This window comes from Lepisosteus oculatus, unplaced genomic scaffold (assembly GCF_040954835.1).
Source record: "Lepisosteus oculatus isolate fLepOcu1 unplaced genomic scaffold, fLepOcu1.hap2 HAP2_SCAFFOLD_67, whole genome shotgun sequence".
Lineage (NCBI taxonomy): Eukaryota > Metazoa > Chordata > Actinopteri > Semionotiformes > Lepisosteidae > Lepisosteus > Lepisosteus oculatus.
In genome coordinates, this window is record NW_027168224.1 from 955,001 (window position 1) to 967,048 (window position 12,048).

At 50.0% G+C, this 12,048-nt stretch overlaps 2 non-coding genes across 2 annotated transcripts; one reads left to right on the plus strand and one right to left on the minus strand.

Moving 5' to 3' along the window:
* Positions 1-3,667: 3,667 nt before the first annotated feature.
* LOC138233336 (U1 spliceosomal RNA) lies at positions 3,668-3,837 on the minus strand. The gene has a single exon (XR_011187454.1). It is a non-coding gene; the product is annotated as a U1 spliceosomal RNA (small nuclear RNA).
* Positions 3,838-10,777: 6,940 nt separating this feature from the next.
* On the plus strand, positions 10,778-10,896 carry LOC138233425 (5S ribosomal RNA). Its single transcript, XR_011187536.1, has one exon. It is a non-coding gene; the product is annotated as a 5S ribosomal RNA (ribosomal RNA).
* Positions 10,897-12,048: the final 1,152 nt, after the last annotated feature.

A 12,048-nucleotide genomic window follows, 5' to 3' on the forward strand; every position in this document is an offset into this window, starting at 1 on the left:
TCTGTTTGGGATTCAGATGTGCATTCGGACAGCAATCCCTTTCAAGAAATGATACGTACTGTCCCTCTCCTTGAAGCGTGCACCCCCAACATTCTTCTTTGCGCATCTGTGAAAGGTAAACTCTTGAGCAAACTCTGAACCAGCTCTAAGGAAACTAATCCGATTAGACGTTACTTTGACTCATCTTTTTACGCTCAGTGCTGGATTGCTCAAACTCCAGCTAGGGTTAGGGTTAGCATTCCCACGCTACTTAGACACTTTGTTTACGCTCAGTCATCCTAGCACTGCACCCCGGGGCGTACGGTATATGGGAATGAGCACACGCTACGAATCGTCTCAATCACTCCCTAGAGTCGTAAGGCACATTGAAGGGTGCACCCCCATCATTAATCGTTGGGCCTCTGTGAAAGGAAAGCTGTTGAGCAGTCTTTGAAACAGCTCGGATGAAACACTTGATTTCTTCCATGTGCATCTGGAGCCCACTTCGTATTTTCACTTCACGCCGCCCAAAGCATTTCTAAAACAGGAGATTCGCGTTTGGGAATGCGCCCTGTCCTACAAATAAAACAGGTCTACGGGTCTGAAACCTGCTCCATGGAAAACAGCTCTGTTGCACTTTTGATCAAAGGGAGATTCGCTGTTCTTACTTTTTGATGACATAACACCCAAAGGGGCTTCTTTGGAGCTGGATTCCAACCAGCATCCTTAAGTTTCTTGGCGGTATCCTTTACAGTGCTCTGTTCGGTCGACAAGGGACTTAAGGGGGCAGCTTTCCTCACACATACAGTGCAATGTACTGTAGTGTTCCCGTTCATTGAATTCGCAGTTCTGCATCAGACCTCTAACTCGTTTCCTTAGCTTGGATTTAAGCCACGAAGCAGGCTTCTACTGTATAAACGTCTAGAGGAATCACAAACTATTTGAGAGGCCACCATCCCAGGGGGAACTGACAAAGTCTATCCCTAAACACCTAGCGCAGTCTCTCGAGAGACAGTCAAAAATCGCTTTCTCCGTTTGCGTTGCAAGTAAGTGAAAACGCGGTCTCAACCCAGAGCCACTTGGCAGCAGCGGCACGTAAATACCGTTACTGTTACTGCTCGATACCGACGTTAGCCTACTATACCATGTTCACCCACCGCTAGAAAATGCACAGCTCTAGAACCGGAGCAAACGACAGGAGGGCCAACGCCGAACGGGCACACGTGTCAGACATGGAGCACGACGAGGATGGGATTCGAACCCATGCGTTCAGAGCACAATAGATTAGCAGTCCTTCGCCTTAAGCCCTCGGCCACTTCGTCGAGGGATCTGGGCTGTCCGGACATGGGTTGGCGCGCTCCAGATGATCTTTTTCTTTTTTTTCCCTCGTACTCGAGGGTCATTTTCCTGTTCCACGTGCGATTTCAACATTTTCCTTGGGAGATGTCAAGCCAGCAAGCCACTGCTGTGGTTCAGTGGCCAGTGTGGAGTTCAGTGGCCCTGTTGTACACAGAAAGCACATTGAGCTCCTTGGACATGAAAAGTTCCAGATAAAAGCCATTTGTCACCCTTTCTCTTGGTGTTGATGTTGCTATTGTATGAAAAGGTGGCAACTTGCTCAGCGAGCAGGCGGAGCACACACCGAATGCAGATGTGTCTGAGTGGTGTGTCCAAGTGGCTGCAAAAGGACAGCTCTCCTGGGGCGCCGTGGCTTAGTTGCTTAAGGCGCCTGTCTAGTAAACAGGAGACCCTGGCTCCAAATCCCAGCGGTGCCATTTTTGTTCTGTCTTCTCGAACAGAACTGGTCATTATGGACAACTGCCTACGGCTAGCCTTAATTAAATGCAAGCATTCATTTCCTGTCTTGAACGACCTGTTTTTCTTAAAATGGATGCAACTTGCAAAACATGAAATACAAACCTTGCTAATCAGAGCTCGCGTCTGGCAAAAAAAAAAGAAGTCAGCAATGTTTTTTTCTTTACCCTTAACCCTGCTAATGGAGAAGAGTTAAGCGACCGAGTCTATGCAGCTTAAACGGTCCGCACGTCGGGTTCTTAGCTGAAAGGGTGGTAAATCACGCTCACCCCAGTCCTTAATCTTTTAAAGAGGATACAAAATTGAACCTAGTCGCCACATCACATACATCCCGTTCAACGATAAAAAGGTAACATCTATCCTCGCTCCAGAGTCAATCTCACGTTGAGGGCATATTTTTTTTTTCACTTTACCATGAGTCGGGCTCGGCTGCACAGAGGCGAGAGCAGAGCAATGAGGTCACGGGGACAGGGGAGTCACACGCTGGCGGTTTAAACACGCGGAGGAAAACTGAGGGATCCACAGTATGTGGACCCTCCGTGCGCCATCAGTCCGCACTCCGGACTCTGAATCCTGCCATCCGAGTTAAGATCTCGGCGGATCTCGGCACAGTTCCTTCTTAAAACGTAATCTGGTGAGCATTTCTAGAATCGTACTTGTATAGATGCAGCCTTTAATGTGTTGCTAGGTTAAAATTGATGACTTCTTGTATTTCAGTAGGCAACTGCCCTCTTGATTTCGGATTTAATTTCTTTATTACAGGGGCGCTTTTATGAAGACAGAGTCATGTTCAGGTACTTTGCTTGATGGAGGAAGCTCATTTCGGACTCTGTGATCTGCTCACCTGGAAAGCTCTGCTGTACTACTACAAGAGAGAAGTAGAGTCTGGAAGAAGGGACAATTTTATGATGCTTTGGAAGATAGTTTTTTTTTTCTTTGAAATCGAAATTAATCAGAATATCAGTGCAAAAGACAAACTCTTGGTTTGGTTTAAAGAGATATGGTTTTAAAACCGACAAAATGTAGAAAACAGGTGTTTCTCACTTTTGGAAAAGAATGGAAAGGGGGTAATATTTTACTAGTTGCAGTGCTGATCTCACTGGGTTACAGTCCTGCAGTGTCACACCAGGGCCAGTGGTGCAATGGATAACGTGTCTAACTACAGATCAGGAGATTGCAGGTTCGACTCTTGTCTGGCTCGGGTCGTTTTTAAACGCATCGGGCTACTCCCTAAGTAGTCTGTGCTACTTACTGCATTGTAATCGTACCCAGTAAGAGATTTCCTTCATGTAAATGAACTGCACCTGACAGCTTTAGAAAAACACCTGGGCTCAGTACGGTGCTGAGAGCTCAGCGTTGCTGTTCTAATTAGCACGCACTGCATCGGCTATGAGCCCGAACTTTTCAATTATGCAAATGAAGATGAGTCGATAAACCACTCGTTTTTCGTATAACTAGACATATATTCATTTGTTACCGATTTCATTCATTGAGCACGGATACAGTAGAGGTACAGCCATTCACTGTTTGACATGTCTGCACTGGTAAAGAACCTACAGAACCTAGCAATCAGAAAACGGGTGAAACTGTCTTTAGACTCAGCATACAGTGCCAAAGCCCCCCATGACCAAATAAAGGCTAACCTCGATAATCAGCCTAAAGAACGCAGACTACAGCAAAACGACTGACTTTGAAAAGGAAATGAACGTCCGGAAGGAGTAGTGGAACTAGCTTGAGATGCTTCTCCGGACCCCTAACTAAAAGCCAGCGAGAACCAGCAGCGGCGTCCACTCCTGTCGAACCGGGATCCTTCCGCAGCCACGCAGCTCGTGGTGTCCTAACCCTCCCGTATCTGATTTTGGACCAAGCACATCAGGGGAGAGCGCGAACGCAGTCCCCCACTACCAGAAATTATGCAGTCGAGATTCCCACATTTGGGGAATTCGCAGGGGTCAGCACAGCCGGAGTGCAATGGCCGAGCCTCGCCCTGGGTGAACCGATTTCGATTTTTAAGAACTTTATTTTCTTTTCACAAAAAAATACAGGAAATCACAAATCAGAAAGCTTTACATTAATATACATACTTAAAACAGTATATATGATCACATCTCATTACATTTTGACACGGTAACAGTTACATAGCAACAATTTTCTTTTTTTCTGGTGCAAATCACATTCTTTATTTAAACATGATAATGTTTTTCACAGTTTCTTGAGATGTTGACCTATGCTCTCTATTTCCCACAGATTTTCTGCTTCCTCCCTCCCTTCTCTCCACAGGTCTCTGAGGTAATAGTTCTCTCGGGTGATGAACAGGGCCAGGCTACCTGCTGCCTTGACTGGGACCTCGATGCCTTTGAACAGCCCCATGTTCCTCACTCTCCACAGGGCGTCTTTCCCACTGTTCACCACGGCCCAGATCCTGTCAAACACGTCAGGAGGAAGCTTGACAGGAGAGATGCCGTATCTAACGAAAGCAGCGGTCAGGGTAAATTGGGGCGAGAGAGCCTGCAACCAATCTTCAAACTGGGCCCAGAAGGCCTTAGCAAAAAAGCAGGACCACAGGAGATGGGTCACAGTCTCCTCCTCGCCGCAGCCCACCCTAACGCAGCGAGGGCTGGGGGTGAGGCCCCTACGGTACAAGAAAGTTCGTACCGGTAAGCACTGGTGGACGACACTCCAGGCTAAATCTCTGTGAATGTTGCACAGAAATTTAGAGGATGTGTGTTTCCACACCTTCCTTGTTTGGGCTGATGTTAAAATGCCCACAGGGGTCTGCCTATTGTTCTGGGGTGCTACGAAATCTTCCAGTTTTTGGACGCTGACATCTCGGAGGGGAATATGGCCAATTGGGTGAGATCTTAGAAAACTTTTAACTGTCCCATAAATTGCAGGGCATGTGTCAGAGAGTGGGACGTCCAGCTTGGGTCTGACACCCCACACTCTGAACACCTCCCTACCTACCCAGAGCCTGGAAAAATAAGTCCAGGTACGCGCTGCAGGTGCTGTTGCAAAGCCTCTCAGCACAGAGGCCAGGAAAATGCACAGCAGCTTCGTAGCAATATCTGGGACAGACTTCCCCCCTGAGGGTAGCGGCCTGTACATTATTTCCCTTCTGAGTCTTTCCTGCTTCCCACCCCATAGAAATTGAAACATCAATCTCCTCAGCACCGCCGCAACACGGTGTGGGATTGGGAAGGTAGAAGCCAGAAAATTCAAGACAGGCAAGAGCTCGGCTTTGATGACCAGCACCTTCCCTGTCATGGTGAGGTCTCGGTCCTTCCATTGCATCAGTTTTTTGTTTAAGATTGGCAATTTGTTCTGCCAATTTACTGTTCCCATCTCTTCTCCAAAATACACCCCCAGGACCTTAATTCTCTTCTCTTGCAGCCTGAGATCATGTCCTTCTTTTGGCTCCCTCCAGTTCTGATAAAAAATCTCACTCTTAGATGTGTTAATTTTTGCGGAGGAAGCCAAAGAGAACCGATCACAGCACTGCAGAGCTCTGCTAATTGAGGCATTGTCAGAGAGGAGCAGGGTGACGTCATCCATGTATAGAGATGTCTTTACCTCTCCTCCCCCACTTCCAGGCACTGGTATCCCATTAATGGCCTGATCCTGGCGCAAGGCACAGGCTAAGGGCTCCATAGCCAAAACGAATAACAAGGGGGATAATGGGCAGCCCTGCCTCACCCCTGAACAGACTTCAAAGGTGCGTGATCTATTGCCATTAACCATGACTCTGCTGTTGCTACCTGTGTACAGCAGGTTAATCCACTTTCTCATGATGGGGCCAAACTTCATGTGCTCAAGTACCGATGTTAAGTACTGCCGGTTTAGGCGGTCAAAGGCCTTTTCTAGGTCTACACCTAAAATGCACAGAGGGAGGGAGCGATCCTCAGAGTACAGACAGACATCCCTCAACAAGGCCAGGTTGTCGCTCATCAGGCGTCCTGCTATCCCACAAGTCTGTTCTTTCCCTACCAGTGAGGCCACTACATTTTGTAGGCGCAGGAAAAGGGCTTTGGACAGGATCTTAGTGTCCACGCCTAACAGGCTGAGGGGTCTCCAGTTCTTTATGTCATTTTTTGCTCCTTTCTTAAACAAGAGAGAGATAGTGCCTTCTCTTAAGGAGTCAGGCAGCAATTCTGTCTTGTAGCTTTCCTCGAATAGGAGCAGTAGCGGATCCTGAAGCAGATCCCAAAAGGTGCAATAAAATTCTTTAGGGAGCCCGTCAGCACCCGGAGTTTTCCCCTTCTGTAAGCTCTCCATAGCCTGTCTCAGCTCTTCTACTGTCAAATCCCTCTCAAGTACTTCCCTATCTTCTTCACTCAAAATGTTTTCTAGCTTTGAGGTAAAAAAATGAATATCTTCATCCTTTACCTCTGTAGAGCTGTACAGTCTTGAGTAGAAGGCCTCGGTGCAGGAGAGGATAGCACTCGGCTCTGTTCTCTCTCGTCCCTCCTCATCAACTACACTTTCCATGACAGTCTTGGAGCCTACCACTTTCCTGAAAAAGAAGCGAGTACACTTCTCATTTTCTTCCAAGAACTGCACTCTGCTTCTTAACAGCACTCCTCGACTACTTTCTTCGGCTATGCTCCGGATGTCCTTTTTTAAAAGGGCGATATCCTCGAGCACATCGAAGCCACTGTGCAGCATCGTGTAGAGACGCTGCAGCTGCCTCTGTTTCCTGGCTAGCACTCCTCTCCGTCTGGCAGCAGCCTTCCTTCCCTCAGCCATGAAAAAGGCCTTTGTCCTCACCTTCACCTCCTCCCACCACTCTCCTACTGACCCGTACAGACACTGCAAGGACAGCCACTGTGATAGTTTCTCCTTGTAGCGGGAAACTACCCCCTCGTTCTCTAGCAGCTTTGTGTTGAGTTTCCAGAGGCCTGGGCCAAAGACAGTCCCGCCCTGGAGTTCCACTCTACACCCTAAAGCCTGATGATCTGAGAAGAAGACAGGCTGAAGAGTGACCCCAACAACTTTCACTCTCTCTGAGACAAAGCAATAGTCAATTCTGGAGCTGCTATTCCTCCCTGACCATGTATATCCTGCTGTTGTGGGATATATACATCTATATGTGTCTGAGAGTTTAAAGTCTTGAACTAAGTTTTGCAGGGCCAGTGAGCTGGAATCCAATTTTATCGGCGAGCTAGACTGCCTGTCTCTGTGCTCTAAGATACAATTAAAATCCCCTCCCACTATCACGTCTGTGCTGCATAACAATAGGGGGGAGAGTGCCTTGAGTAGCTCCACCCTTCCTCCTACGTCAGTAGGGCAATACACATTGATTAGCCGCAGGTTAACGGTCCCCCATTCCACATCCACACACAGCAACCTGCCATCTATGACCCTCTGAATACTTTTCAATTTGAATGCCCATCCTTTGAAAAGAATGGCCACGCCAGAGGCTCTGTTGTTATTGTCCCCTGACCAAACAGAAGGCCCTTTATCCCACCTATCTTCAAAACTTTTATACCTCTCTTGATAGGCTAAAGCACACTCCTGCAACATCAACACATCTCCCTCTCTCTGCTGGAGGTAATCAAAGACAGACTGGCATTTAACTCTGTCATTGATACCTCTTGTGTTAAGAGAAATTATGTTAAGAGCCATATTACATAAGAAAGTGGAACCAGTCTTTACAAAACACATTTCTCTTCGGTCTCACCTGTTACCTTTTTCTTTTTCTTTTTCTTCTTACCAATTTCCTGCCAGCCATCCTCTGAATGAGCCTTCATCAGGGTGGCAGCAGTAAAAGCGTTCACAGAGTCCATTTCAAGGAAGGGGGTAGAGGGAGGGGTGGAGAGGTTCCAGCTGTCCCCATCGCCATGCTCTCCTTCCTCCTCGCTCGGGGAGAAAACAGAGTCATTTTTTCTTTTCCTCAAGTCCAGCTCCTGGGAGCACTGAGGGGAAAGGGGTGCAGCCGATGCACCAGTCTCCTCTTCCCCCTCACCCACCAGCTGCTGCAGATCCTCCGTGATGGACTGGATGGAGGAGAGGAGGGCATCTGTAGCACTTGCAGAGTCTGAGAAAAGCAGCTCCGCTGAATCCTGGGTATCCTCGCTGGACCCGCTCCACCGGGGGGCCCCACACTGGCCCTCGTTCTGAGGAGCAGGAGTGGGGGAGGGGTCCTCGCTGTTCTCGGGGGTTTTCAAACCCTCGTGCTTGTCTGGTGCAGTCTGCGGTTGTGGGGGCGTAGTGGATTTCTCTTCCACCAGCCCCGGAGCCACAGCAGGACTGATCCTGGCTGGAGGCTGAGAGTCTTTGTCCAACAAGGGTTCTTTGTTTGACTTGTTGTTTGCTTTGGATTTTCGGGCCGGTTTGGCTGAAACAAGCACTGCCTCATCCTTTCTCATTTTGAGTTTATTGGCGTAGGCGTGAGGGCAGTTCTTAAAAACGTGTCCTTCCGAGCCACATAAATTGCACTTTGGCAGCATTGAACAGTCAGAGGCTAAATGTCCCTGTTTGCCACAGGTCTTGCAGCATTTCACAGTGCAGGACGATGCCAGGTGTCCCACAGCACCACAGCGCCGACACACCTTTGGTTGTCCCACATAAAACACATAGCCATTGCAGGCGCCCAGCCGGATTGTAGAGGGCAGGTGCCTTAAGCCTCCATTTACGCTGTCCAGTAGCAAGCGAACCTCGAATTTCCTTGCTCCTGTTTTTATACCATCAACATCTCTAACCTCAGTTCCATGGTGGACGGTGCAGTACTGGTTAAGCCAGGTGTGAATGTCCTCCGTCTTTGCCAGTTCCGAGAACATAACAACATGCACCGTTTTCCTCTCTCTCTGTGTCAGAGGCTGCAAGTTGATCTTCTCAAGTGCAGGAACTTTGCCTCTTTTTGCCTCAAACACATCCACGCATTGTTCAAACAGAGGATAGGTAGCAAATACAACCTCAAATGCTTTCTGACCTGGGAGAGCGAAGATGAAATCCAAGTGCCGAGGTTCAAAGCCAAGTTCCTTCTGTAACACTTTTCTGCTGAACTGCATACGATCCATGAAGAGGTCATCCAAGAGCTCAAAACGTGCAGCATTCTTACGGGATCCAAAGGTTGCCATTTCAAAAACCGCAAATCGAACACTGCTTCCAACAAAAGAAAAACAATCCAACTACTCCACCTACAGGCTGATCAAGGTATCTCCCCTGCCAGGTAAGTATGAGTTAAACAGGCCCCTGCAAGCGGCCCGCACCCACAGCACAAATCGCGCAGCCTAGGCCACCTCCTCGCCCCGCACGCCACCGCCTCCTGCTGGGCCCACTCTTTCACACACTCACACGCCACACTAACACTCAAAAGTGTGGGCAAAACGAGAAAACGAGCGCGCTGTTTCCTACACATCTGCAGTCGCCGTTGCGCATTCGCAGCATGTCCCGGGATGCAATTCGGCCTCATTTGCATAACTCCAGACCGGCAGATCGCCACGCAAGCTCGCGACGTGCGCCTGCCACACACCGAACAAACCTTTTCAGCAATTTCCAAAAAACGGGCCTGCTCGCCTGCCCACAAGGCTCCGTCTCTTACCTGCTCTCCAGAGCCTGCTGCCTTCTGTGCTTTTCTCTCGGCACCGCTGCAGCGCACACAACTCCTGCAGCGGGAGGGGGGGAGAAAGTTCCCGCGCTCCGCCGCAGGGAAGGCTCGCTCCGTGCGCACACGTCCTTTCGATGCCAGTCCAACAAGTGCTCCGCATTAGCTGCGTCGGGGCTCCGGCGTGTCGCACCTCACCTCACCTCGCACTGCCCCCTCCTTGAATGTCTGCCGCTGGGCATGCCCCGCTCTCCTCCGCCTTATCTTATCGCGTGTGAGCACCGACAATGGCCACAATGCCGGGGAATGGCACCTGTAAAGTGTTAATTGGGGCACAGGAACAGCCCGTCTCGTCTCGGGGGGGCCGGCTTCAGAGACAATACAGCAAACACAGCGGGGCGGGGGAAGAAGACGACACCACACATGCGGGTACATTCAGCTCCGGCGGGAACGAGACATTTGTCGGTCTTTTCAAGTGCCGAGAGCCGAGCAATCCTTCACTTGTATCGTTTCTCCCCGGTGACTAGGTCTGGCCCTGCGACTCTCGACTGGGCTCACCCCCGGGGCAGCCCAGCAGGTGTGAGCCTGGCCGGCACCCGGATGGGAGATTCCACCCCGGAAAAGCTCCGGTTGCTGCTGCTCCTGCAAGAGGTGTGACTGGGACCAGTAGGGAGCGTTCACCCTGCGGGCTGTGTGGCTCTCTTACGCCCCAGCCTCCTGATGGCGACACTCTGCTGCAAAAACAGGCGCCGTCCTTCGGGGGAGGCGTCAAACCGAGGTCCCGACCCTCCTTGGCCATTAGGAAACCCCAGGGCGTCTCTCAAAAAGAGACGCCGGGGGTGTCCCTCTGGTGTTAGTGCTCCCCTTTACCCATCAGTCGGGGTCTCCTCCTAATCCCCGTCTCACCTGTAACAATCAATGACGAGGCCCCCCTGTCCGTGAGATTTAGTACTCGCGCAAGAGACCGGGGGCAGAGCGCGAACGCGGTCCCCCGCCCCCCACAAAGTGCGCGCTCCGGGTTCCCTCTCGGGGCCCTGCAACACAGCGGAAGGGCAGCGAGAAGGAGCCTCTTGCTCTGATGCCGCAAGGCCACAAGAGGGCGGAGGCGCCGCGCGCCCGGCCGACGTGTTGGACCGGTGCGCTTTACGTGCTGAAATAAACACACGAAAGCCCCGAAATGTTTCCAGAGTGCTGTGCACTGGAAGTTTTTGTCTGGTGAAGACTTGCCTGGTGCTCCTCCGTGCAGATTGTTTGTCCTCCTCCAGTGCGGGACGAGTCAACACAAGGGAGCGCATTCGCCAACATCCAGGCACGCAATACGATTTGGAAAGCAGCTCCTTTCCAAAGAGTGGCACACGAACGATCCTTCAGTCCCGCTCGGGGAGCACGGAACCCCCGCCACACACAGCTTCAAGTAGCGAGTCAGGCGCTGGGGCTTTCGCTTACGGCCACACCACCCTGAACATGCCCGATCTCGTCTGATCTCGGACGCTAAGCAGCGTCGGGCCTGGTTAGTACTTGGATGGGAGACTGCCTGGGAATACCAGGTGCTGTAAGCTTTTGCTCTCCCGGCCAGCAGGGGTCGCCGTTGGTGCCGTAGGCTTTGGGAGGAAAACCTGCAGGATGGAAAGGTGATCTATAGCCTCATCTCTAGAGATGTTTTGTTGCTGTGGCATGTGTGTGACCCATATTCAAAAAAAAAAACCCGTCTGTAAAACGAATATCGAAGCTGCCTCTAAATCTGCAAATGAAGATGAGTCGATAAACCACTCGTTTTTCGTATAACTAGACATATATTCATTTGTTACCGATTTCATTCATTGAGCACGGATACAATAGAGGTACAGCCATTCACTGTTTGACATGTCTGCACTGGTACAGAACCGAGCAATCAGAAAACGGGTGAAACTGTCTTTAGACTCAGCATACAGTACCGAGGCAAGATTCCCACATTTGGAGAATTCGCAGGGGTCAGCACAGCCGGAGTGCAATGGCCGAGCCTCGCCCTGGGTGAACCGATTTCGATTTTTAAGAACTTTATTTTCTTTTCACAAAAAAATACAGGAAATCACAAATCAGAAAGCTTTACATTAATATACATACTTAAAACAGTATATATGATCACATCTCATTACATTTTGACACGGTAACAGTTACATAGCAACAATTTTCTTTTTTTCTGGTGCAAATCACATTCTTTACTTAAACATGATAATGTTTTTCACAGTTTCTTGAGATACTGTCCAATGCCCTCTATTTCCCACAGATTTTCTGCTTCCTCCCTCCCTTCTCTCCACAGATCTCTGAGGTAATAGTTCTCTCGGGTGATGAACAGGGCCAGGCTACCTGCTGCCTTGACTGGGACCTCGATGCCTTTGAACAGCCCCATGTTCCTCACTCTCCACAGGGCGTCTTTCCCACTGTTCACCACGGCCCAGATCCTGTCAAACACGTCAGGGGGAAGTTTGACAGGAGAGATGCCGTATATGATGAAAGCAGCGGTCAGGGTAAATTGGGGCGAGAGAGCCTGCAACCAATCTTCAAACTGTGCCCAGAAGGCCTTAGCAAAAAAGCAGGACCACAGGAGATGGGTCACAGTCTCCTCCTCGCCGCAGCCCACCCTAACGCAGCGAGGGCTGGGGGTGAGGCCCCTACGGTACAAGAAAGTTCGTACCGGTAAGCACTGGTGGACGACACTCCAGGCTAAATCT